At 48.6% G+C, this 6,233-nt stretch overlaps 1 pseudogene; it reads right to left on the minus strand.

Moving 5' to 3' along the window:
• The window catches only part of LOC112548859, an 8,047-nt pseudogene extending 3,331 nt beyond the window's left edge, over positions 1 to 4,716 (minus strand).
• Between the last annotated feature and the right edge of the window lie 1,517 nt (positions 4,717 to 6,233).

A 6,233-nucleotide genomic window follows, 5' to 3' on the forward strand; every position in this document is an offset into this window, starting at 1 on the left:
CCTGCCCCTGGGGCAGGGGGCTGGACTCAATGGTCCTCCCAGGTCCCTTCCAGCCCGAATGTCTATGAAAGACTATGAAGGATATGAGCCCCTGAGACTGGCTCTTCTCTGCCAGGACTGCACAGACAGACAGACATAGTGACACATGACAGCTGTGCTACAGAGCTAGAAAGACAGCAGCTCTCACCTCTGGGTCCTCTCTGCTCAGCCAGCTGCTGCTCATGAGGTTAAAGAAAGGGAGCACATGGAAACAGTAGTTGGCTGCCTGACAGCTGGGGAATGGGCTCTCATCCATGATCTGGAATTTCATGTTGGCAGCCCGGGCAAAGCCTCCCACAACTGCAGAGAAAAGACAAGAAGTTTGCACAGGAACATTGGAGTGAGGAGGTGCTGCTGTAGCAGCAAGACATGCAGGCCTGGTGTTCATGACAATGGACCAGCAGCCCCCATGCTGCTCAGGGCAGATGGAGAATTTGGGACAGATGGAGCAGGCACCAGGGGCTACAACTAGGATTCAATCTGCTCCATTTGCCCCAGAGCCTAGAGGCAGCTCTAGCCATTTTGACAGCTCCTGGGAAATACTCTGCAAGCGTCATAAAGGGCCCAATCCTGCCCACTGCTTAGAGTCTCCATCCAGCCCAGGGAGGCAGGGTTCTCCACTCGTGGTTGGATCAGGCCCAGGAAGTGCAGTGGAGGTCCCACTTACAAGTGTGGGACACTCCAGTGGGGCCCAGGCTCTGTTAGACCCTGGGTGTCCACTGAGGGCACCTGCAGGAGGGGCTGTCACTCACCTCCACACGGTGCCTGCTTCATCTGGTTGGTCTCTGCAAGCCTCAGTACAAAATGCAATTTGCTGAGCATAAGCACGAGGAAGGTGTCAGACCTCAGTGCTGCAGGAGGAGGATACATTGTGCAGTTAGAGACATTCCTGTCCACCTTCATCCCTCACTCTCAGGAATGTGCTGGGTGAGCAGTACAAAGGAGCATTAAAGATGCCAGAGAAACCCCACAGTGACCTCCCTTATGTAGGGCAATCCTTTGTCTGCTGCTCCCCCCCCCCCCCCCCCCCCCCACGGGGAGGGAGTAGAGAGGGTCCTGTCCACCTGATCTCCACTCCTTCCTATCCTGAAGGCTCTTCCAGCTGTTACAGAAGTTAGTGCTGGCACTTTAGACCTAGGAGCCAGACTCTCCAGGCCCCAAATCCAGCTCAGTTGTGATAGCCCTATTGGACAGAGTGGTATTTATTCCCTCCCTCCACAATCTCTGATCAGAGCCCGGAAGCAAGGGAGGCAATGCTGTACCATAGGCTGAGGCCAGATCACCCAGTGTAATCAAGAAGAAAATTGGAGGGAGCTCCATGATGCTCATGTGACTCTGCAGCTCATATATCACCCAATTGTAAAAGGTGCCAGCGAGTGCCACAAGGGTTTTTCCTGCAGTCAACTGCAGTTGAACATTTTCTTGCTAAAAAAAAAAAAATGGAGCAGACACCCAACGCACAGTTTATACAATGGTAAGTCAGGCTGGGGATAAAGTTGCCTCCTCTGAAAGGGAGGGAGAACGATGCACTAGCCTCAACTTCTCCAGTGGCCCAGTATTTGGCCATTCCCTTAAGTCCATTGCATCCTTGGATAACCCTTGGCTCCAAGAAAACTGTCTCCCCTACTGCCTACCAGCCACACACTGTAATAGCTGTTCCTGAATTCACTAAGTCCCCCTAATAATTCCTTGCATGAGATCCCTCACTCATAAATGCCAGCTGAAATACTTGGATGAACAATATTTCAGTTCTGGTTGGCTGACCAACTGCAGAATTCACCTGGGCTGTAGGACAGCTTCAGCATGGACCAGGAAACTTCTTGCAAAGCACCTATGCACTCTGATCTTTCTCAGAAGAGGAGCTGCCCCATGTTTCAGAGGAGCTCAACAGTGGGCTGGACTGTGTCTGTGCTCTCGAAAAACATCTGGAGGAGATCTGTCTTGAGCAAGGCTGTAGCCTCTAACCAGTGTCCATGCAGGAGATACATCATAGGCTCAAGCTACATTGGACTAAACAAACTACACATAGACTAAGGTTTTTTGAGGGGAAACTGGACAGAGTTCACTCACCTGGATCTCCCTCATGTCTTTGGTGGACAAGTGGATGATTCTCTTGACAAGGAACCTATCCAGGCCCTTTGTGTCCCACTGCAAGACTTTCTCCAGGCTAGAGTAAATGGTTATTCTTGTCTCCTGGGAACACACCAAGAAAGAGAAAAATGGGCTTCCTTTGGGACCAGTGCCAGCTCATCCAGGACTGTGTTGTTGGATACCAGCTACCCAGGGATTGTTCTATGGCCACTCCAGGGGGAACTTGCTCCCTGGACAGGCACACAACCCAGGGTGTCTTGGGTTTGTCCTTTCATATAGATGTTCACAGCTGGCATTAACAAGGGAGGAGCATCAGGCACTGAGAGGGCACAATGTAACAGAATGGTGGGAGACACAGAAATACAATAAAAAAACATTCATATGCATCACAGGCACTGTCACCCCAGTGTGTGCTGGGGAGGAGGGAGTGACTGACACATGTTTCCTTCAGAGAAGGGGTCACTGGGGGAGTAACAAGAAGCTGCTGGGTGGTCCTGAGAAGCAAATTTAGCAGGAATTTGCTGGGCAAGATGCTGCCAAAAACCATTGTGTGATTGGTTCTGTTACTGAATGAAGAAAGGCATTGAAGTACTTGTGAACCAGGTTCCCCTAACCCAGCGAGTCATACTTGGATGACGGCAAATCAGGCGGAGAAAGACTGTTGTCCAGGGTCTAGACAGAGACTAAGCACCCTTGGCTAAATTCCCAGTTCTTTTTGTGACTCACTGGGGGACAGTGGGCAAGTCACTTTACTTCCTGGGCCACAAGACTGAGGTTTTCCAGGCCCACAAAGCTGCTGGGAAACTATATTTCATATCTCAGTGCTGTGACATATTTGGAAGAAGATGTTATAGAGGCTCACAGCATTATCTACAGAGTGAGGGCTTGTTTGAATGTTGCTTATGACATACCTACCCTACACTGGGGAGGGGAGATGATCCCCTTGTGAGCATGCCCTGATATCACAGTGACACCACAATATAATAAGGGCATGTTGTATTGTGACCTTTAATAGGAGAGGAGGAATGGAAAAGACACAGCAAAATGGGCAAGGACCAGTTTTAGTTGGGGTCCCACCCTGCACAGCCTTGGAAGGAAATGCTTAAAGCAGCCGCGTGATACAGAGCCATCGCCCTACCTCCTCCTGTTGGAGTCTCTCCAGCAGAAGGCTCACAGTAATGTCAGGCTCCATGTCTGCCTGGCCAAACCCTGGGCCAAGATTGCCCAGAGCTTGGTCCATCAAGCATCTCTCTGCAGAGGTATCACTGGTGGAAAAACCTGCAATGGAGGAAAAGGATTCTGTTGACTTCCATGTGAGAAATCACATTGGTTTCATTCATCACCACCCACTAGCAGCTCTGTTAGAGCCAAACCCTGTGGCCTGGCTACAAAGGAAAGGTTTCCTAGCACAGCAACAATGGGAGAGCATTCCAGGGCACCCTCCAGGGCTGAGGCAGCTGGTCCTGCCAAAGAGGAACTTTCTTAGTGCAATTTAGTTCTGTCAAAAAGTCCTTCTTTGTCAGGATGGAGATGATGGTCTGGGGTTGGCCAGCATCAGAAGGTAAAAATATATAATCCTCAGTCCCGTGCTCAATGGCCACAGCTGTATGAGCCAAAGAGGCAAGAGTGGACCTGGTCAGGGAGAAGAAGATGCGTCTTCCTCTTTCTTCTGTTCCGTTGTACTAGATTTGCTTGCAAAATAGCCCAGCCAGTTGGAAGGGGAGATTACTGTGACATTTATTTTCAGGAAAATAAGGGAAAGTCATGCAGACAGTAACAGTTCTTTTCTCCTTGACAATTAGTTGGAAAATTGGGATCACACACCCAAAATGATGGCTTAGGGCCAAAGTTTTTGAAAACTAGGCTCCCTATACACATACCAGCGGTGGGGAGGGGCTGTTTAAATTAGAGTGGTTCCCCAACAGCCACTCTAATTAAAACAGCTCACCATCACATATATTAAGCACCCCACATTTTAAAATGGCCATTGGAACACTTTAACTAAAGCTTATTCAATGAGCTTTAGTTAAAGCACCCCCACAGCCATTTTAAAATGTGAAGGGTGGGGGGCAGGAGGGTGGGTTCTTATTACACATGACAGTGAGTCAATGCTGGACCATTTTAATTAGAATATGGAGCAGACTCAATTCATTGAGCCTGCTCCAATGTGTTATAATTAGAACACAAACCAGCACGTCTATAGGCTGCCCTAGTGCTTAAGTGTAGGTAATGTATAAAGAGACACCTCACACCACCCACATGGCTGCAAGGGGGGCAGGGTCAGAAATACTTCAGGGATGGAAGGAGGCTTTTCCCAGAACATCTAGCACAGTCTCTGATGATCGGAGGCATGTCAGTGTTCAGAGGCTGAAGACTTGATCCTGACCTGGTATCACCCAAGCTACAGTCCAGGCCACCAAGTAACACTGGTTTGCACAACTGAAAATCTGTCTCTAGAAAAGCTCATTTTAGCTAATCCACCTATTCCTTGTGCTTCCAAGAATGGGTGTGGGTCTAGAGATTAGGCATGGAGAACATCATGGGAACCTTACCTCTGCTGGGTAGTTCCAGGTCAATGACTTCCATTGTTCAAATTTGCCTTAAACAAGCTTTCCTTCTCTCACGCGCTGAGTAGCTCCTATCGTGAAGGTGTCCAGAGCCACTCAAGTCGCCAGGTCCAGGACCCAGGAAAGAGTTGAGCCAACAGCCTTTGTGATGTAAGCACCACTATGACAACTAGGTGACCATGTCCTACCTCATAGGTGGCTGCTGACCAATGAGGGGCTGTGTATCATGTAAACTTTCATAGGGCTGCATAAGTCTCCAGATACAAGTATCCCCAGAGGAGGCTAAATTTGTTTTTATGTAGAATACCTTAGTCCCTCAGATCACCTGGGAGTTTCCTGTCTTCTCCAGATGCAGTGTACTTTCCAACACTGATTGATTATTTAAATCTGCCCATGGTTGGATTTGTAAGAAATAAGAACAGGGAGGAACCTGGGGAAGCTTCCTTTCACTTGCTAGTTGCTTGGCCTCCTTTGTTTTTGCATGTTGTTGTCCAGAAGGGCTTGTTGAAGCCCTAAGATGTTATAGGACTGGGTTGCAACCATCTTGTCCATCCAGCCTGCCAAATGCACCCTGTCCACATGGGTCCTGGGCCTGTCTACATGGAGGCCCCACCTATCCCCTCCAATCCAGTGCCCCCAGTGGTGGGTGTGGGGTGGATGGTTGCCATGAAATCTACTCGAGAAGTCAATGATTCGGGACTTTAAAATTTGGCCCAGCGGGAATCTCACACAAATGCCTCATAAGGTAGAAAATCTGTAAATAAAGGTACTCTTGTTTCCCTCCCATGTCACTGCCATATCTCCTAAACATTAGTTATTTAACTCATACACAACCCCTATGATCACTATTCTCAATTAGCAGATGAGGATGGAGAGGCAAAGGGAGAGTAGGTGGTGGGTCTAAAAGACATGTGCTGGTGCAGGGGACTGAATCAAGACCTCTTGAGTCCCTTTTCAGAGACCTCTGATGTGTCAAACTCTCACTGCAGAGGGTTCACTCTCACTTTTCCTGAGAAGCCTGTAATTCATGGAGAGGGAGGGAGCTTTTTCTGATGATACTAGAATGGTTGCATGTACTGCTAAATGAATAGATGTGATTAAGCGCAGCGTGTGCCTGCGTACACTGGAGGACGTGCAGGACAAGTAAAATAAATAAGTGATTGGAGGAATTGTACAAGATGGTGGAGCTGTTATATTTTTTTATGTGAATACAGCATCTGGCTTAATCAGGCTTTTTGCTTGCGTCAAAACACAGTGAGAGGCTGACCCCCCTCTGCACAGGGCTACCTGCATGAGCACTTTTCTCTGAACTTAGCAACAGCAATGTCTGTGATCTTAGATGTGCTGTGTCTCAATTCCATATCAGAGAAGTTATGCCAAATTTTGCCATGCTATTAAGGCTGGCTGTGTGGCATCTTACAGGGTGCTGAGCACAAACGTCAGTCTTCTAAAATAGTGCCTGCTAGTGGCAGGTCAGGCATACAGCATGTGCAGCAGTTTCCCTCCATTATTGCATGCTTCTGGCTTGAATATCAG

The sequence above is a fragment of the Alligator sinensis genome, unplaced genomic scaffold (genome assembly GCF_000455745.1).
Source record: "Alligator sinensis unplaced genomic scaffold, ASM45574v1 scaffold144_2, whole genome shotgun sequence".
Lineage (NCBI taxonomy): Eukaryota > Metazoa > Chordata > Crocodylia > Alligatoridae > Alligator > Alligator sinensis.